At 43.3% G+C, this 21,919-nt stretch overlaps 1 long non-coding RNA gene across 2 annotated transcripts; it reads right to left on the reverse strand.

Moving 5' to 3' along the window:
• Positions 1-61: 61 nt before the first annotated feature.
• On the reverse strand, positions 62-21,883 carry LOC140850516 (uncharacterized). Of its 2 annotated transcripts, XR_012133464.1 has the most exons (4): positions 21,774-21,883; positions 21,128-21,225; positions 1,981-2,066; positions 62-1,656 (listed from the first exon to the last, which is right to left on the reverse strand). It is a non-coding gene; the product is annotated as an uncharacterized lncRNA (long non-coding RNA). The 2 variants fall into 2 exon arrangements; XR_012133463.1 differs by lacking the exon at positions 21,128-21,225 and having other exon boundaries at positions 21,774-21,876.
• Between the last annotated feature and the right edge of the window lie 36 nt (positions 21,884-21,919).

A 21,919-nucleotide genomic window follows, 5' to 3' on the forward strand; every position in this document is an offset into this window, starting at 1 on the left:
CCATACAAGGTTCACATATTTGACAATAAAATCATGGAGCACTAATAAAAGAAATGAGGGCATTTTCATTTATTTTTATACATGCATTAGGGTCTGTGTCACGTCACATGTATGAATGACTGCACATATATACGATTAAAAGTAGGCACATAGAGTTTCAGTCCTCAAATGTGAGAGAAGTTGAAACTCTGAGACACTGGTCTATGAGAAGATGAAAAGTAAAGTCTGAAAACCCTAGTTATTAGTAACCAGATGATTCAAGTTGGGAAGGCGAGTGTCTAAATTGAGTCAGTAACCTGTACAGCATGTTTCTATTTTGTTATAAAAGGAAATACGGCCTATAAGCAGAGAGAAAAGAAAAAAAGTGGAAAAATGTTCAGCTTCTAAGAGAAACCACATATCTATAAATAGATACACGGGAACTATATATTTTCCTCAAACACATCTGTTTTATGCAAAGAAAATTTCTAGCACGCTTATAATTCCATAAATAAAATGTAAACCGCAATATTTTACAGTTTGGGTAATACAAAAGCCCTTCTTAAATTACTCCATGGATGGGGATACATTGGTAGGTTTTTGAGGCTTACTTCTCCCCAGTTCCCGAGCAATTATAAGTTTGATTCAGTGAGATTAGAGAGACAGAATTGAAATACAGAGACTTAAACACTACTTCCCATAAAAATCTTGGCTTCATAATGGAGAATACAATTCTGCCCCTCAATAATCCTCTGCTTATTGGTTGAGAGTCATTATCAAATCTTTCTCCCTATGAGTGTGACTCACACCCACACCCACACACACACACACACAGTGATATGACCCCTGCTTACATGAAGCGGTATCACTGCTCTGTGTCAGCTCAGTAAGTCAACCCTGGAGCCCTGTCCTCTTTCGTTCCGGATTAACTCAGGGTAATGCCTTTGCACACGGTTCCTGAATGTTTGCTGAGCCCCATTTAATCATTTAATAGCTTTGCCTGAAGCCATAGTAAAATGCGAGGGAGTGGTTGTTTTACTTGCATGTGGTTCTTAGCTTGAAGCAGGAGTGTCACTCGCAGTTCCAGTCAAAAGCATGAGGCTGCTTGTGAAGATAAGCACACTTCAGGGACAGGAAATGCAGTGGTCTCTGCACACCTCCCCATAAAGATGTGCTTCCACAGTGGACCTGAGTACAAAGCGCTTGCCCAGGGAAGAGGGTCAAGATTCCCTCTTTTGTTCCAACCAGCCAGAAAACACTTTAACGAAAGGAGCACTCACACTGGGCTGCATCCAAGTTACGGGGAATCGTATGGCAGAAAAAACTCTGTGTAGACGTTACCACAAAAACCAAGTGAGTGGCCGGTCACAGGGAGAGGCTGATGCACCACAGTGAACCTGTTCACTGGCCACCACTGTGAAACTAAAGCAAAAAGCAACGAATATGAGAAGAGGGTCTAAGAAAGACCCAAACACAGGGGTAATTGGTTTGTATCAGAACTATGCCCCTTACAGCTGATTGATGACATCTGTGCACAGTTTATTCCAAAATTATAAAGCGAGTCAGATACTCCTAATAAAACCTTGTTATCTTTTTAAGGTGCTGGGTTCTGCAATATTCATAGAGATGGGTGTGCGGACTTCATGGCCCCTCTGACCATCAGAGTACATGTTCTCCCTGCAGTGGATAAACCAAGAAATCAGTCTTGTTCACACAATTCTGCTCTAATAAGCTGTATTTCCATCACACTTTGGGAACTGTCCCCATGCCATTCTGTAATAGGTTTTCTACTCCTTGTGTGATCTCTAGGTATTTATTTTTTTTAAAACCCATTCAGACAAAAGAATTTCCTTACTGTGCAATGTCCTTAGACCGATACAGGTCATTGTGCTACAGAAGTGTGGTGACAGTTTGTCTTCACACCTCCCTCTGTGGTCTGGGGCAGGCTGTCTAACCCGGGGGCCTCCATTTCTCTGTGTGTAAAGAAGTATTGTTACAGACCGTGTGGAAGGATTAAGCGAATCATGATGTCGTCCACCTCGTTGCTAGTTTTGCCTTGTTTTAATTCTCGGTGAATCGTAGTATCTCTGAAACAGAACACACAAACACGAAAGTTTAAACCAGTGCCTTGTGTTTGAAATTTTTCTCCTATTTCTGATCTAAGTCTAACCTGTTATCTGGAAATCAGATTTACCAGACACGATGATCTACCTGTTGGGCATTGTTTTTTCCCCCCGCGATGCTACTGAAATCACTGTTATTCCTGTTTGCACAGCACCCTTGTCACATCCAGGGCCACGTCTCCATCAGCCCCACCTTCTCTGCTGGACAAGGTGCCATCTGAGGAGGCCCTGTCTTCTCTGGCTGCACCCTCCTCACATGCCACATGAGATTCTAGAGCCCGGATCTCCTTCTAAGAATCGAGCATGAAGCATCATAACACGGCTTGCAAGTTTGCGGTGTAATGTTCTATGCAGATTAATGCTATTCATCAGAAGAACTATAATGTGGTTGTTCTTTTTATCCTGTGAAAGATGAGAAAACAGCCCCAGATTTTAATGTCTCTGGAACATAGCTCCAGCTTTCCCCTGGCTCTAGCTATTGATGACTAGGAGGTAATTATCATATTTCAATTCTTTGTTGCAACATATATGTAATAATAATTTTAATCAACAAGCTGAAACAAGTCAATGCCTTATCTAATGGTAAATGCCCAATCTCCTGCATACAACTACCTATTCCAGAGTTGTTGACATAAACCTCAGTTTTGATGCCATGACACTGATGTTAACATTTACTCTATTTATCTCCACATTATGTAAACAGATTAGTTTAGAAAACTGAAAAATACAGGTATCACTTTAAAAGCATGGGAAAAACAAGTAGAAATCAAAATAGGAGATTTCTAAAGTTGACTATTTTTCTTTTATTTAAAAAAATAGATAACTGCTAATGAGTCATAACTGAGCTTAGAGTGAAAACACAAACAGAACAACAACAAAAAACTTGCAGGGAGGTGGGATAGAGCCTGCTGCTGGATGTTGGGTGCCTACAATTTTTACAAAATGCTAAGCAGGAAATTTCCAAGATGATTAGGAATAATTAAGTGTCCACCAGCCAAAAAAGGTCATTAAAAATGTTGCAATGGACATTCTCTGTAACATTTATGTTAATGACGAGACAAAACATCTGGCTGACAAGTGAGAACACATTATTCAGAAGTCTCTCACATGTTATGGATTGATATCCCTGGACAGAGTCAGGGCTGCCCAAGTGCACAGTAGGTCCCCCCCAGCCACAGAGTGGGAGCTCACAGCTGTGAGGTCGTGCGGTGCTGTGGGTTCCTATCACCCTCTGCCGCTGCTTTAGTGGCAGGGACGTCCCATGAGGACATCATCATATTTGGGCAAGAGACACGGTCTGTGTGGAGAGGAGGTTGCCTCTAAGGCTCTAACAGGAAACTCTGGGACCTCTGCCTGTTTGCTGACAGGGACTAAAAACACCTCATGCAAAGGCCTGAGGAAATGTCAAGTCCAGTTAGCATCTCCTGGGAGACAGTGAGACTAAGCCCAGGGCGCCTTCAGCTGCAGAGCAGAGCTGACATGCCCCCCCATGGATCACAAATCTCCAGACAAAGACTCTGCCACGAAACCGGCCTGGGAACAGGGCCCTAGCTTGCTGGGGACACCCACGCACACCGAGGTGAAGGGATATTTCAGAGAAACTAGTCCTCAGGTTTTTTGGGCCCTCACAGAAGGCCTGCCAAGACCTGAGAGACCTGAGAGAAAGACAAACAGAAGTCAGAAGGATTAATAGTCCCAAGAGCCTGGGATGATCAATCTGGGAGATGCTGCAAATGCCTGTAAATTATTAGAGGAATAAAAGATCAAAGGAACAGAGATCAAAGTCAAAATGGAAGAGAAGGATAGTATAAAAATAAAATAGGGCAGCTTTTAAATGTACTAAAATGTAACCATTTCAATTAAAAAATTACCAGTAAGTTTTACAACTGGAAACTCTCTGAAATGCAGTACAGAGGCAGAGGTGAAAGAAGTAAATGAATGAATGAGCAATAAGGAAATAAGGGTAACAAAATAACAGGATCGATCAAATACCCAGAGGGGCTATGAAAGTGAGCTGAGAGTGTGAAGAACCAGAAGAATGCGACATAAAGGAGACAGCGGCTGAGGGCGCGCAAAAGGCGTGAACCCTTGGACTGAAGGAGCGTGCCGGGTCCTGAGCGAGATGAACAAAATTAAATCCCAACTCAGAAATTCTTTGGGAAATAGTAGAACACCAAATATTGAGTATAAGACTGCAAAAAAAAAATGGAATCATATCATTCTCAGTGTGCTCATGGGGAAAACTGTCAACCGAGAATTCTCTGCCCTGCAACCTGTCACTCACAGCGAGCTTGAATTTAAGGCATCTTTAGCCAGAAGGACTTTACAGTTCGCAGGGGCTCATGGAAACAAGTTCAGGAGAAAACGGGACAGAACAAGAGGGCAATACGAGATGCCACTGTGGACAGCGAATAAATAAACCTACGTGAGAAACTAGGCATCTACTGAAGAACAGAAATAATGACTGATTTTGGATTTTAAAATAAGGCAGAACTAAAATTCTAGCACGCGGTACACAAATAAAACCTTACATGTTTCCTCTGTTGTTGGTAAGGAGGGTCACGTTAGCGCTAAGCTTTTTGTGCATGCATTTTAAGGAAAATCATGAAAATAGTGCAAATAAAGGAAAGGCTTCCAAGATAGGGGAGAGGAGAGAGAAAAAAGTAATAATAATAATAATAATAATAAAAACAGGATAAGTTAAATAGAAAGATGGAAAGAATTTTTTAAAATAAACTAACAGTATAATAAATTAAACAGTTATATGAGGAACAACTACAATTTATCAACATTCACAATAAATGATAGATTATATTTGTCTTTTAAGTGGTTGAAATTCACCAGGTAAAACATAGTATTTTGCTTGATTTTGTCATTAAATTTGTTGTCTACCAAAGAAGCATCTAAAACATAATGACTCATAAAGTTAAATGGATTTAATGCTCGCCATTACTGCCTCTATTATAACTTCTAGAGTTTTGAGATCTTCATTTTGATACATTTATTTTCTCTTTATGACCTGTTTTATCATCAAACAGTCATAGATATGGTTCTCTTTTATTTTTAATGAAGCTTTGTTTTAGGTAACTGCAGGTCCACATACAGTTGCAAGACATGATGAGATAAAGACCCAGCGCCCCCCAGTGGTAGGGTCACAACCATAGGACACTCACACCCAGGGGTGGCAGGTGATGGGCCACCACGCAGAAGGGCGGCATTGCCGTGAGGCTGCCTCGTGCCGCCCTGCGGGGCACAGCTCCTCTTTCCCCCCCCACTCTGCTCCCTTGGGCTTGCCGGCTAACCTGCCCCCCACTCTGCAGCCGGGGTGCTTAAGGACTGTTGAATGAGTGCCTCACACGGTGCGCGGTTTTCTGGGCTGGCCTTTCCCACTCAGCACAGCTCTCCGGAGATTCTCCCAAATCACTGCCTGCAGCTTTTGTCCTTTTTATTGCTGCCTGGTGCCCTGCAACGTGGCTACACCACCGTCAGTTTAGCGGTTCATTCACTGAAGGACATCTGGTTTTCCTCAGCTTTGGGACATTTCAAATAAAGCTGCTATAAACATTGGTGTACAGGTTTTTGTGTGAATACCTTTATTTCTCTGGGATCAGAGCCCAGGAGTACAACGGCTGGGTCATATGGTAGCCACCTGCTCAGTTGTTTTTTATTTAATTTCTTGGTTTTGCCTTGTTGTTAAGAAACTTCCAGTCTGTTTTCCACAGTGGCTGTGTTGTGTGTCACCCCCCTCCCCCAATGTCCAGGAGAGCCATTCCCGCCCACACTGTGGCACACTGCTGTCCTTGCTGCTCACACACAGCATTTTGATAGGTGTGCGGTGATCGCTCACTGTGGTTTTAATTTGCAACCCATCGTGGCCAATGATGTACAACTTACCATGTGCTTATTTGCCCCTGGTACATCATCCACATCTTTTGCCCATTTTCTAATTGGACATGTTATTTTACTCTTGAACTTTGACAATTCTTTGGATAGTCTAAACCCTTGTCCTTTCTCAGATATGTGGTTTGCAAATGTGGTCTCCCACTAGTTAATTTATATTTTTGTTCCTTTTACAAGGTTTGCCACAGAGCAAATTTAAAAAATTTTTGTTAAGTCGATTTATCAAATTTTCCCTTTTATGATTTGTGCTTCTGATATCATCAAGAACTCTTTGCCTAGCCTTGAATTCTGAAGGTTTCCTCCTATTTCTTTAAAAGTTTTGCAGGTTTACTTTTTACATCTAATCCCGTAATTTATTTTTAATAAATTCTTTATAAGATGTGAGATTTAAGTCGAGATTTTCTTGTTTTGCCTATGGATGTCTCATGGCTCCTGAACCATTTGTTTAAAATATATTTATTTCTTTTCATTGCTTTTGTACCTTTGTCAAAAAATAGTTGGGGCATGTTTGTGAGTGACCCTGGGCTCTTTATTCTGCTCCACTGGGCTACAGATCTATCCTTTTTGCCGAAGTCATGACTACGGCTGTAGGACCAGTTTGGAAATGCAGTAGACCGTTCCCGCCCACTGTATTCTTCTTTTCTTGTCTTTTATTCAAAATTGTTTCAATTCTTTTAGTTCCTTTCTCTTTGCATATACATTTTAGACCAATATTGTTCATATCTACAAAAATATATCATTATGATTTTGATAGAAAGTGTGTTAAACCTGCATATTAATTTGGGGAGAATCAATGTCTTTAATAGGATTACTCTTCCAATCCATGGGCATGGTATGTCTTTTATTCTTGGTGTATTTCAGTGTCACATACTTTTCAGCATGTGATCCTGTACACGATGTATAAGATTTACATGGAACTACTGAGTTTTTACTTTCAGTGCCCATGTGCTCAGTGGCAGTATATAGAAATACAACTGGCTTTTGTACCTTAATCTTGTGGTCCATCCATTTTTATGACTGAATAATATTCATGGTTCCATCCATTTATCCATCAGTGGACATTCAGGTTGTTTACATTGTTTGACTATTATAAGTAATGTTGCAATGAACATGGGGGTACAGATAACATTTCAAATTTGTGTTTTTGACTTCTTTGGAAAAGCAAGCACAAAGGGAACTGTTGGATCATATTTCTATTTTTAATCTATTAAGGAATTTCCATATTCTTTTCCACAGTGGCTGCACCAATTTGTATTCCCACCAATACTACACGAAGGTTCAAAACGGAAGACAGTTTAACATATGCTGCAACATGAGTGCACTTTGAAGCCATTACACTAAGTGAAATGACCCAGACACAAAAGGACAAATACTGTGTGACCCCACTTATTAAGCTAACTAGAGTATTCATTGTATGAATGTACCTCCAACTCCTTATCCATTACCCTAGTAAAGATTGTCTTGGTTGCTTCTAAGTTTTGCTTGAATAAAGCTATTGTAAATATCCATGTGCAGGTGTTTAAGAGGACATAGTTTTCAACTCTTTGAGTAGATACTAAGGAATGTGATTGCCATATAGTTTGCCAAGGCTCTATTTAGGTTTGTGAAAAAGCCTTCAAAATGTCTTTAAAAGTGGCAGCAGCCTTTTGCATTCCACCAGAAGTGAGTGCGAGCTCCCCCTCCCACACATCCTCACCAGCATTTGGTCTTGTCAGTGTCTGGAATTTTTGCCATTCCAATAGGTGTGTAGTGATATCTCATTGTTGCTTTAATTTGCAATTCCATAATGACATTTGTTAAGCATAAATTTGTCATCTATCTTGTTTTGTGATGTATCTGTTCAGTTCTTTTACCCATTTTTTAAAATGTGGTTGTTCCTTTTCTTATTGTTGAGTTTTAAAAGTTCTTTGTATATAATTCTTTATGAGATGTGTCATTTGAAAACACTGACATCAAACATAATGTCTTTCCATCCCCTTGAAAGTGTCTTTTTCAGAGCAGAATGTTTCTCCTTCAGCATCTCAGGTGGGATCATTAAATCGTGCCTGTGACCTCTCAAGAGACCGAAGCTAGCTGGGTGTTCTGCCAGGTCTAATACGGAATTTCTTTGGCCTTGTTCGTTTATGTTTCTGCTCATGTTCAGGATTCAGTGGTGAGCTCCTTCTTCTGAGGCCCTGCAAGGGCTGCAGCTACCGTGTGGGAAAAGGTAAGCAGTGTTTTTATGAGATTTGCAGATAGGTAGGAAACATATGGTGGGGAGAAAAGGCAAGTGAAGGAAAGAACTCCCATATACGGCAAATCCAGGCTGGGCCAAGCGTCAGGACTCAGCGTGCCTCCGGCGCACTAAGGCAAACAGCTGCCAGGCAGCCCTGGGCGCACGGGAGCTCCCAGGCCGTCTGGAAGGAGTAAGAACTTCGCATTTGGAGAGACTGCTTGGAGAAGCAGATGAGCACCAGGTTAATTTTTATTTGTTTTAAATGTTAATTGTTAGCAATATTTTGGTGTGTAAAGATTCGATGTTGTCTGATTTCCTGCCAAAAAGTGACAATCCGCTGTCCTCCTGTCCCCTTCTCCCACCTAAGTCAAGCCTGTGACCTCTTCCTGACTCTGTCCTGTTTACCTCAGCAGCTCCGAAGAACATCTCTTCTTGTTGATGTGAGTTGCACTCCTTAGGATCAGCGGTTCATGTCCCCCGTGCAAGAGCACCTGCCTGTGATTCTCCTGGCCCCGCCCACACCACTTCACCTGGCCTACCTTTTCTTCTCTCCCCTCACCTTTCCACAAGTTAGATTGTAATTCGGGTTAGTGGTGTCTATGCCACTTTTATAAGTTACAGGCTGTTCGCAGGTAAGCCGTGCAGTAAGATTCTTTTATGCACCTAACTTTTTCTGGAATGAATAATAATCATGCTCCATTGTTTTGTTTTGCTCTGTTACTTTTTTTTTCTATAGACTTATTATTAATCTCTTACGCCAAAACATCTTAGGGCACTGATGTATGAGTCATTTGTCCATGTCATCTTCTTGGAGAATGTCGTCTTGGAGAAATCTTCCCTTGAACTCTGGCCAGTTTAAAAATGGATGGAAGACCTCTGATTATGGTACAAAGCTGTCACCTGGGCTTCCTCCAGCCCCCAGGAGTGGCTTCCTCTGCATGTCCTGGCCACCAGGCCCTTGGTCTTCTCTTCTCTGTCCCTTTATGGTGCGGCGCATACTTCCACAACTTCTTCATAAAAATGGAGCACCGTGGGCACATGTTTGGAGATGTTATAGCTTTTAAAAAGTGTTTATTATACCTGTCATTCCATTACTAATTTCGCTTAGAATAGAATTATAGATAAAAATTAATTTCTCCTTCAAGTTTTCAAATCCTGTTCCTTTTTGCAGGGTGGGGAAGTCTCAAGATATTCTGACTGACTCCTGATTTCTTTTAAAAAAAGTGACTTGGTGTTTCCTTTTTCCCTTTCCAAGCTTGGCTCTTCCTTCTCAGCGTCCAGGTGTGTCCGCTGATGCTCCCCACAAGGCTCTGTGCCCATCCACACGGGCAGCCGCACGCTGAGCTATTCCACTGCCGGCGCACGGCCCACATACTCAAGGGTTTCAATACTTCTGTGGATGACACTTTCCCAATCATTGTGAAATACGTCGTACGCATACATCATCATTTCTGGGTTGTTACTCTACTTTTCATCTTCATTTCCCTGTTACCCATTTCATTTTTATTCTGCCTTACATTCTGGAAAATTCCAGCACTCACCAGGCGTCGAATTATGTCTTCCAAACTTCAGCAAATAATTTCTAAGTGTTCTTCTGTCCTTTCAATGTTCTTTTCCTGCCTCATAATTAAAAAGTCTTTTCTTTTTTCTCTAAGGATATTTATTGATAGTTATTTATTTGAAGCCTTGTTCTTCTTGAGAAGGCTGTGCAAATCTGTTTCTTTATGTTGATTCTAGTCTTTATCTCTCATGCTAGAGGCTGTCTATTCTTATGTAAGCATCTCCCAACTAAAACATCGTTGTGAGCTCAGAGCTTCCGTGCTGTGCGCCTCCCTGATGGCCACTGGGTGGGTCCGTTTGGCTGGGTTGCCAAGAGCCCCCAGAGGCACCACTTCCACCCTCCAGAGAAAAGGGTGAAGGCCTGGCGACGAGCACCAGCAACCGTGCTGAGTTAGAGTGCGGGCTTCTCTCCACAGGAGCACTGCGGTTTCAGCTTTCTTTCCCTGCCCTTAAACATCCTGGCCTCCCCTTTTACATTCCTCGAAGAACAACTTGGAGTTTAGGCTGGAGTCAGGGAGGACACTAGTCTGGGAAGAGAAGTGAGAGAGAGAGTCAGGATCTAACTGCTTCTCAGCAGCGTCTCCCCAGCCGTCCTCTATCTTACTCACCTAACCGCCGCATTACGCCCATCCCAAGGGGTACATTTTGCACCGATCCCTGAGTGTGGTGGAGATACTGTGATAAAAATGATGCTTCTGTTCAGTCCACGCCCCGCACAGCCGCCCACACAGACGTCCACACACGATTCGCAGGCCAGCTCCGTGAACGGCCCCCTGCTGCTACCGCTCTCCAGCCCTCACAGTCCGTGACTCTGTTTCCCTGCCTCTTTGTGGGCTTATTATCACTGACAAAAACGCTCTTGAACTACTGTCTAATAGAACCTGAACAGGTCCCTCGGGAAAATTTAATCTACCCTCAGACAGGCCTCTGAATATGGAAATGCTCAGGTTTTCTCATACAGGCGAGAGGCCCTCAGGACACACACACACACACGTGCACACACAGGCACACACATTGCAACAGGCAGTGTCACCCAGAATAGCCAAGCTAACTCCGCAAGGTAGGCCTGCAGGCTGGAGGCCCAGGCAGCAGCCGAGCTGTGGCTCCAGGCAGAGCCCGTCTGTCACAGGACTCCATCCTGCTGGGGGGACGTCACCGTTCGCTCTGTTCTGGCCTGGTGGACGGAGGTTTGCCCACATGATGGAGAATAGTCAGCTTTATTCAGGCCTACCAATTTTAAATGTCAATTTCATCCAGAAGTGCTTCCACGGCAGCAGGCAGTGTAACGTGTGACCGAGTATCTGGGCCTCGTGTCACAGGCGAGCGGGCCGATAAAATCAGCCAGCGCACAACACGAGCAAGGATGGGTACGTGTACGCTCACCAGACTTGTCCTTTCCTTGAAATGTGGGGACTAAGAGCTCAGGCCTTGACTCAGAAATACCAAGATTTAACTTATTTCGCCATAAATTCACTTTCTGCCCCTCCTTCCCTCCCTCCCGCACCTCCTCCCCCACCTCTTTCTTCCTGATGAGGATGATGCTATTATGCACGTCTAAGGGGAGCGAGGGTTCTATAAAGCCGTGTGAAGCATGTGTGGATGACGCATAGGAAGCACAGCTGCCTTCGTGGCCCAGTGAGGACCCCGGAATGTGCCCTTCCATCCGGCAGCACAGTCTTCATGGGAACATCAACTCTTCCGGGGGCCTTCCTGCCCTTCTATACGAATCCCATCCCTGCCACTCACGCAGCCCCTGCCGACCCCCACCTGCTGCGCAGCTCCCGGAGGACAGAACACCTCCGTCTAGTTCACCCCGGCATTTCTGCAAGGTGCCTGGGATACGAATTCAACTAAAAAAAGAGAGAAGGAAAAGGAGTAAATGGCTTATCAAAACCACAGAAGGCAGATACTTACTCCCGCCGCTTCCACCCCTTGTCCCGCCTGATGTTACCTCCCCAGGGAGGAGGGTCATTTTTCAGGACTGCGCAGAACACGACCGCTGCAGGCTCCCCTGGAGAAGAGCGGGTTCAGGCCTAGACCACCACCATGACGTGAAGATGGCGGTAAAGCCAGTGAAACGAATTTTTTGTTTCCCAGTGCATATTAGAGTCAGCTTTATGCTATGTTATGGTCAATTAAGTGTACAACAGCATTATGTCTAAAAAATGTACACACCATAATTAAAAAATACTTTATCGCTCAAAAATGTTCACCATCATCTGAGTGTTGGGCAAGTCATGATCTTTCTGCTGGGGGAGGGTCTGCCTCCATGTCCACAGCTGCTCCCTGGGCAGGGTGGTGGCTGCTGAAGGCTGGGGCACAGCCATTTCTCAAAATAAGACAAAAATGAAGTTTGTCCCATGACAGCTTCTCTGCTCATCCCTGAGGAGCAGCTCCCCATCTCTTCAAGTCCGATCCTGAGGTGCAGCAGCTCAGCCCCACCCTCAGGCCCCGCCTCTAGTTCTTGTTCTCGGACTGTTTCCACCACACCTGCAGGGATGTCCTCCACTGAGGTCTCGAACCCTCAGAGTCATCCGGGAGGCTGGAATCTGCTTCTCCCAAACTCCTGTTTATGTTGGTATTTTGACCTCTTCCCATGAATCACAAATGTTCTTAGAGGCATCTGGGATGCTGAGTCCTTTCCAGAAGGTTTTCAGTTTACTTTGTCCAGATCCATCAGAGAAATCGGTAATGCAGCTACAGCCTTATGAAATGTATTTCTGAAAGACAGTCAGAATTACTTCTTGATCCATGGCTGCAGAAAGGATGTGTTCCAGGCATGAAAACAACGTGAATTTTGTTGTGCATCTCCACGCGAGCTCATTGGTGACCAGGTGAATGGTCAGGGAGCAGGGATATTTTGAAAGGAATATTTTTTTCTGAGCAGTAGGTCTTAACAGTGGGTTTAAGATATTCAGTAAACCATGTGGTAAACAGTTGTGCTGTCCTCAGGCTTCAGTGTTTATTCGCAGAGCACAGGCAGAGGAGATGAGGCATGTTCAAGGGCCCAGGGATGTCAGAATGGTCAGCGAGCACTGGCCTCAACGTACAGCCGCCAGCCGCCTGAGCCACAAACAAGAGAGTCAGCGGCTCTTTGAGGCTTTGAAATCAGGCACTGACTTGACCTCTCCAGCTATGTAACTCCTAGCTGGCATCATATTCCAACGTAAGGCTGTTCCTTTTATGTGGGAAGTGTTGTTTGGTGCGGCACCTTCATCAGTGACCTCAGCTGCGTCTTCTGGGTAACTCGCTGCAGCTTCTCCGCCAGCACCTTCTGTTATGGAGGAACTTCTCTCCTTAAACCTCGTGAACCTCTGCCAGCCTCCAGCTTTCATTCTGACTCCTCACCTCTCAGCCCTCACGGAATTGAAGAGAGTGGGGGCCTTTCTCCGGATGAGGTGTCAGCTTGAAGGGATGTTGTGGCTGGTTTGATCTTCTATCAGATCACCCGTATTTTCTCCACATCAGCAATAAGGTGGTTTCACATTCTCATCGTTCATGTGTTCTGGAGAAGCGCTTTTAATTTCCTTCAAGATGGTTTCCTTTGCTTCACAACTTGGCCGACAGGTGCAAGAGGCTTAGATTTCAGCCTGTCTGGGCTTCGGCCTGCCCTCCCCGCTGAGCTGGGTCATTTCCAGCTTTGGATTTAAAGTGAGGGAGTGGCTCCTCCTTCCACTCGAGCACTCAGGGGCCATTGGAGGGCTATTGATGGGCAGGTGTCAGTACTGCTGCGCCTTAGTGAGTAGGGGTCCCAAGGGGAAGGAGACAGATGGGAATGCTCGTCAATGGAATGGTCTGAATACAAATAGTGCTTATTGATCAAGTTTGCTGTCTTACGGCCGTGGCTCGTGGCGCCCATACAATTACAATAGTAACATCAAAGATCAATGAGCACAGATCACCATGACAAATGACAAATATAATAATAGTGAAAATGTTTGAAATATTGTGAGAATTACCAAAACGCGACACAGAGACATGAGGTGAGCAGATACTGTCGGAAAAACGGTGCTGATAGATTTGATCAGCACAAGCCTTCAATTGGTAAAAAATGCGCTATTTTAACTTAACATGAAGTATGCAGCATCATAGAAAGAAGTGAGAAAAATAGACTTACGTTAACATAGAAACTTTCACTCATTAAACACATCATTAAGAAAATGAATGAATAAGCCATAAACAGTGAGAATATACTTCTTAAAAAGGGAAAAACCTGTATTTGGCAAAGGGCTTGTAAAGAACTACATTTTAATAAAAAAATAATCAATCCAATCAAAAAATGAACAGAGTTTTAACAGATACCTCACAAAAGAAGATATAAAAATAGCCAATAAACACATGAAAAATTGCACAAAATCATTAGACAACAGAGAAAAAACTATGAAAACCAGCAGGAGGTACGACTATCCCCCACTAACATGGCCAAAAGTAGAGATGGATAATGACAAATGTTAGCAGTGTTATGGGACAGTAACGTTCTTAGTGTTGGTATGAATATCAAATGACACTAAACACACAATTTCAAGCAATTCTAATACCCCATGTTTGCCTAAAAGAAATGAAAATACATACCCACAAAGCATTTAAGTAAAATATTCACACAAGTTTTGTCATGAGAGCCAAACAATGGAATTGGCCGGGTGTACAGGAATAGATAAATAAACTGGTATATTCAGATAAAAGAATATTAGTCAGCATTAGAAAGGAAAGAACTGTGTACTACATATGGGTGAATCTCAAAAATTTTGTGCTGAGGAAACAAAGTCTTACCTGAGAGCCTCCACACTGTATGGTTCCCTGCATATAAATTCCTGAAATACGCAAGTATAATCGATGGTTATAAAAAAGAAATTCCACGTTGTGATTGCCTGGCGAATGACTGGGAGAAATCATGAGGAGACATTCTGAGATGGTGGTAAAGTTTACTATCTTAATAGGGGTTTGGTTACAAAGTATATGTATTTGTCAAAACTTTGGAAAAAGAAATGAAATACGTGATTTCTAAATGTGACCTCAAAGCGGGGAGACACCACACACATAACAGAATTCAAGTTAAGGAGTACATGGTATTCAGCACACACATCTCTTTAATTCACTTTAAAATACTTCAAAAGGAGGATTAATACATGGAGATGGGGTGGATAGAAAGACAGATGTGAGATTCAGCAAATATTATAAAACGTCCATGTAGAATATGGAGGATCTGCATGGTAAAATTCATTCAGTTTTGTTTTATTGAGAATTTTCATGATAACTTATTGGAAAAAGCCAAAATGAGAACAAAAAGCAAATCAAAGAATCCAAGAGACTGTATGTGTTTCAGGCACCTTAGGCATTTGTTCTCTGCTTGTGCTTCGAAGCTTTGAGTGTTCAAGAAGTTGCGGCAGAAAACAGACGTGTGTGTTACAGTCCCCTCGTTGCCTGGACCTGAATGCTGGCTATGGCCGCACAGGCCCGCCTTGCTCTCAAGACCCCTTAATGCAGAGATAACCAGGCCCAAAGCAGGCACGTTTCTCTTTCCCTTGCCTTCAAGAGATGCAGCAAAAATTATGGTTTCTGAGGAAATTCCATTTAAATGTCAAAGATGAAATCCTGGTCCAAGACCATGGAGCACAGGCTGGTGACCCTGGGGAGGCTGGCCCAGTTCCTGTCTTATGAAAGTTTTCAGCAACAATTGTGCTCCTGTGGGCAAATCAATACCATGAACCTGATGCCTGGAGTTTTGGTGGTTTATTACTACCAAGGATTTTCAAGCATGCTTCATTGAATTTAGTTCAAACACTACTGTTCTGAAGAGAGCTTGGAAACAAAAACACGACTGTAAGTCTTCTAGGAATTAATGCTCCATGATGCAAATATTGCAAAGCAAGGAGTAAGGATTACATAATGGACATGCTTTGTCTCATTTTGAGCAACTTTTCCCATCTGAGGCCTTCCAGTAATTTGGCAAAACAGGACTAGATGCACTAGGTCTAAGTAACATTTGTCTTAGCATTATTTTTCTTTACATTGTAACCTGTATCCACTGTATTAAAGCCATTCACGGGCCCCAGGGACTATCCTTCCAGGTCCTGATCAAGTGGAGGAAGCGCATGACCCGCTCTCTGTGCACAGCCACGGTTCTGGGAGATACAGATTGCTGTATGCTTCCCCTACTTGCCTGTCAAACAGAACTTCTTACTAGACTATGGACCCATTAAAGCACCTTACACTTTTCATCTCTGCATTTCAGCTAGATGACAGATATACTAACAAGGTGGAAGTAAAAGTAATTACTTGGTCAATAAGTGATGAATGAAAGAATGGATTTTATTGGCTAATTTGTTTGTGTGTAGAGTTTGATTGGATGTGTTATCTGATACCACATCTTAGGAATGTGTATCACTTAGGAATCTTTGTTGCAAATAAACAGGGAAAAGTCAACCCAAGTTACCTTAGCAAAAGACTCACATAATGAAAAGCTCAGTGATGAGACTGGCTTTAATGTAGGCAATCTGAGATGAGTGTGACTGATTCATCTCTCCCCTCGCCTCTCCCCTGCTCTTCTCCACTGAGGCCCCTCCCTTGAGGCCCCAAGTTGGCTGCCCACACGCCCCAGTGAATGTCCTCCCAGGTCCTGATCGAAGGGAGGAAGCGCAGCACTCCTGTTCTCCGTGGGCACAGACATGGTTCTGAGAGACACGAGTTGCTGAGGCTTGGATGTTTCCCCTACTTGTCCGTCAAGGTCTTTATTTCGCAGAAACTATCGATTTTCATTCAATACACAATCATTTCAAAAATCCAGAAAGAATTCTTAAAGAATCTACAAATTCTTATGTGAATGACATATATAATGAAAATTTTTTTCTGAAGCATTCTTCATAAATACTTAACAAAGTGTTTTTGTTACGTTTTTTCTCTTTCAGCCAGATAATATGCTAACATACAAAATCACTTCCTTAACGTTTCTCTCCATCTTGTCATGAACACTTAAAAACCGTTCCTTTTTGCTAAAGCCAGTTCCTTACCCCTTCACCATTCATCTGAATCTCACCTAGTGTCTTAAAGGAGTCAGCAGCTCAAACTGCCTCCTTTAAGGACTTTCTGACTATCCCAAAGGCAAAGTTCAAGCCTCGGGTCTCTGAGTTGAGATGAGATGTAGGGTGCTTGCCAATCACTGAGTGCCGCCCGTAACATATAACACACACATGCCGGTGAATGTTGTCCTTAGTTGAGCAGAGAGGCTAAAAGAATTGTGTCGATTTAGTTCGTGACATCATCGCCCACCCTTAATTGTTCTCAGCTGAGGCATGAGTAGAAAATGCACACATCATAAACGCAGCGCAGCGCGGATGAAGCGAGAACAGGAACAGTGTGTTCGGACCGTGCCTTGCACGCATCGACTGTTGCAGAAGTTCCGCCTGCAATCATCATTATTTAACTATTATCATGAGCTATGTTTAAGCATATACTGTCACTTCACAAAATTGTAAAATTTTGAGGACAGAGAATCTGTACCAAAGTTTTTTTGTATCCTTAGCATCTACCACAATGCCTGGATGATCTAGGACATTCAGTGATTTTGATCTAATATCCCCAGTTCCCATTATGTGCTGTGGGAGATTTACACAGTGGAGACTTTCAAGCAGAAAATAGTATATGCTGGTAGAGAGGTATCTTTTTAGTAAAATATTTATCAGTTTTTTGATCGATTTCTTGTCTTTTCTGAAATTGTGTTGTCCCAGATACATTTTTCAAGGGCCCGTGTCCGTAGAAGTCTAGCCTTGCAACTGCACAGTCTATGAAACAACGGGCTCTGTCTTTTTCTTTTTCTTATCCTACTGAGATAAAACTCTGACAGGAAAATGATTCAGCAGGAAAAAAAATTGCTCTTCATAAGAGATTATTTTAGGGTGGACAGGTTCTCTTTGTTAAGCACACTCTTAGAAAAGGATTTTCAACAAAATTATCTGCTGTCATTGTACATGTGTCTGGTAGATCTTCTGAGACAGATTTTGTGGGTATTTCCAAAAGAGTAGCTTAAGTAGGACCTGTGGTTTGTTCTGATGTGTGATCATGGCATGCTTTTGTAGTGGCTTAAATAAAATTGCAAACTATCTGACACTCTTGACATCAAAAGACAGAGTCTACACTCCCCCTCCATGAACCTGATAGGCCTTGGGACAGCCTCGATGAACAGGAAGAGGGAAAAAGGAGGTGTTGTGACTTCCACAGTTAATTTTTAAAAGGATGTGCAGCTTATGCTCATTTCTCTTGGGATCCCTGAGTCAACATGTCAGATGTCCTAGTCCCTTGAGATGCCCATGTGGGAAGGCCGAGCAGGAAGCCCTCCTAGAGACGCAGACGCCCAGGGAGTTGCGCCCTCATGGCCTCTCGCCGTTTGAGCCTCTCCAGCCCAGAAGCAAGGCGTACAAAACAGGCACCTCCGCGGTGGTTCCAGCCTCAGTGTCCATCAGACCGAGTGGCATGAGAAGCCGACTGCACCCGGTCCACTCCCAGCTGGTGAGCAGAACAGATTGCCAATGTCTAAGCTATGGTTTTACAGCGGTTTGCACAGCAGCCACACCGAGCAGGGACAATCGTGCAGCCATGAGGAAGAGCGGTGATCTTCTGCTTAGTCTAAGGTTATAATCCCAGAGTATGGAGACCAGCCAAAGTTATGATATAACATTTTTCAAACCTATATGGGTGCTTGTGCAGAGAGAAGCAGCTGATCAGGCAGAGAGATCTATTTCCCAATCGTCCTGGGTAGAAATAGCAAGCCGTATATCTGATTCTTTTTCCACCTAATATTGAATTAGTATGTTTCACATTTTGTGACTGTAATAGGTGTGTGATGTACTTCTGAGGTCTTACATACTCACTAATTTACTCATGCATTATTGATACAGCTTAACATTTGTGTCCTGTATCCCTTGCCAGACATCCGCTCCTACAAGCAAACATCTTTCTCTATCTGCTCACTGAGGTATCCCAGAATGTCACATAGCAGACTCTTGATGCAATAAATTAACTTTGCCAGTAATTAGGGAAGGAAAGCAAAGCAAGACATTAGGATTTAGTTTCACACCTACCAAGTCACAGGTGTTTAAAAGACCACATATTATAAGTGTTGACAAAAATGTGGAGATGCAGGCACTGTTGTGTTCTGAACATGTAAGGAGAAGGATTTTGGAGATTTCCTTCTCTAGACAGATAGGTAAGTTGTGGCACATGCAATAGAACATTTTATATAGCAGCTTCCTGTAATAAGTCTGATCCACATGAATAAACCTTGAACACAGTGCTGAATGGAAATAAACAAAGAGTAGAAGGATGTGAAGACTGATACTGTTTATTTTAATTTGAAAAAGAAATTTTAAAATTAAAAAAAGTATTTAAATACCATAATTTGTCTAATATTTATATTTATATAAATTAATATGCACATACAGGTGATATATTTTGATGGCCACACACATATCTAGTAAGTGTATAGAAGGTCATTCAGAAGAATATGAATCAACTTCAGAATATTAGTTACCTTTCCCAATGGATGGGTGGGAACGGAAATGAGAAAAATATGGCCTTCAATGGAATATATTATATTTTATGTCCTTCATAGTAATATTATTATTAAATGTCAATAATAATTGAAAAATGACCCCAAATGGCAAAATGGTACCATTTTTTTAACCTAGTCGGTTGATACATGGGAATTTGTTTTTTTCAGTACTTGTCTTTATAGTTGAAATACTTCACAAAAAAGGAGCAAGTTAAGCAGGTGTCACTAGAGAGGCATTTATGGAGGGCAACAGGGCTCAGATGTGGGACTGAACAACATTTCTGGGGTAGTGGCAGGAAAGGTTTCATGAAGAAGGCGAAATGCCCTCTAATCCTTAATGCCTTATAAGGATTCACAAGGGATGCACATCTGGAATAGAAAATCCATTTAGAAGATATTGCATGACCCATGGTCTGAAGGCAGGAAGGACAATTCTCTGAAAGAAGAGTAAAGTGATGAAGGATTAGGCAGAAAATAAAGAGAATCAGGTCTAGATGTCCAAAATCATTTTGCTCCACAAAGGGAACTCAAAAAGGAGGAATTTTTCAAAGAATGCTTGAGCCTTTCAAACTACAGCCTAGTGTCCTCGCTGTGGGCACAGTGCCGTGAGTGGGAAAACACCATGCCAGGTGGTGCCATCATGGAGTCCTAGACCAGCAGAGAAGCGGAAATCCTGAAAAGCCTCAGGAAGTGTCAAAGGCAGTCATCCCGATGAATGAGGAGCCGGTAAGTAGGGAGACTCCCCTGTCCCTGTATCAGAAGTGGAAATTCCAGTAGAGCAATGACTTTAAAATTCGAAGGGGAAATATTTTCAAGCTAAGAATTCTGTACCTCATCCAGGTAGTAATCAAGTGTGGAAAAAAGTTAGGACTTTACATATAAGAAAGGTTTAAAAGTTTTCATTACCTCATGTTTTCTGCAGAATACACTCTTCCAAAATGAGGCAGAGAACTAGAAAGCCGGAAGTCACGGGATGCAGGCAAATGGAGTATAATGCGAAATAAAGCACAGTGCATTGTTTCCTGGGTGACGGTGCAGGGAAGCCCTGGGAGAGCAGCTCAGCAGCAGGGCTGGAGAGCAGACAGCCTGAGCAGAGCAGGCAGGTCAAAGGCTCCAAGGGGCAAGGAGGAAATGAAACCGCACACCCGACGTGTGTGAGCATATCAAAAGGAGACCCACCCCGCAGGTAGTTTAATGACAAACTTGATGGGCATGGAGGCAACCAAGCCAGCCACAGCCGAAGCAAGTGCAGATTTACAAGAGAATAAGTGCAATTACTGCACTGCAAACGGCCTAGGTTGCCTGATATCCATGAGTCACCATCACACCCGCACTGATACTGGTGTAACCAGCCGCACGTTAATGCCCTTGGTTCAGGTGGCAGTGGGTGTGAGAGACCTAAGTCCTCGTTTCCAGCAGTAGGAAAATCACAGTGCTATCTAAAATTGAAAAGTCAGAAGTCAGCAACATAAACATGTTATTTAGACAAAGAGAGAGTGTAACCACAGCAAAGAACTGAAATAGATTAAAGTCTTTTCTTTGGGGGAGTAAAAATCAGGGACTGGGTGAGGCAGAGAATTTTCTGTTAGTTACAAGCCTTATCAAACGAGTTTGCCTTTTAAAATGAATGTGGGGTTTAAGTTGATTGAATAATTTTCAAAGTTAATGATTCAATTAAAAGTCAGCTGTGGGTACCCACTGTGGACTAGGAATTGAAGGACACAGTGGCAGAGACCCTGGGGTTTGGGTTCAAGATTCCTGAAACTTACATGTCCGGATGTTGTCCTTTCTACTCTTAAGACTCACCTTTCGAGATGGCACAAGGGGGTGAATACACTGGCATCGATTACACTGAAGAACAAGGCATTCGGAATCAGATCACCCAGCACCCGACCTCGCCCGACCTGCCAGAGCAGTAACTGGGGCAGTTATGTGATCTCTGGACACCAAATTTCCTCATCAGCAAACTGGGAACCCCAGGGCTCACCGTGTAGCGGTATTGTGGGAATCAGAGGACATGCATGGTGTGCATTTGGGGCTTGGCTTGGGGCTCGGCTGTCCCCAGTCACTGCCACCGGCTGACGGAAACGCCCACCCAGCACTACTTTCACTTCCAAATTTGACCACGATAGACACTAAGGTTTTTTGTCATGTTTTCTTATAGGGAGGTGATTACATCTTATCCTGTGATTCTTCCCCAAATCTGAAAATATTTCTGAAATCTCAAAGGGCTTATTTTTCTCAGAATAGAATCATGAAATCATAAGCTGAGTGGGAAGGAACCCCGGGTCACGTTTTGTCTATTGCCATCATTTTGAGGGCAGGACACCAAGCCTCCGACTGGCCGAGGACGGGCCTGCGCCGCTCAGCCCCTTAGAAGCCCGCCCAGCACCCCCCGTCTGCTCTCCCCGAGGTCCGCCTCGCGGTGGGCCTGCACAAGTCTCTCTCGCACCGGCTGTTGTTGGACCGTGTAGACGCCGACAGTCCCGACGTTGTTCTGTGCGGACGGCCGTCCTGATGGGCCAGGCGGCGGCAGCTCCAACCGCTTCAGAAACCAGCCTCGGGGACGGGGACACGCGGTGGCTCACTCGGGTTCCC

Source organism: Manis javanica, chromosome 7 (genome assembly GCF_040802235.1).
Source record: "Manis javanica isolate MJ-LG chromosome 7, MJ_LKY, whole genome shotgun sequence".
Taxonomy (NCBI): Eukaryota; Metazoa; Chordata; class Mammalia; order Pholidota; family Manidae; genus Manis; species Manis javanica.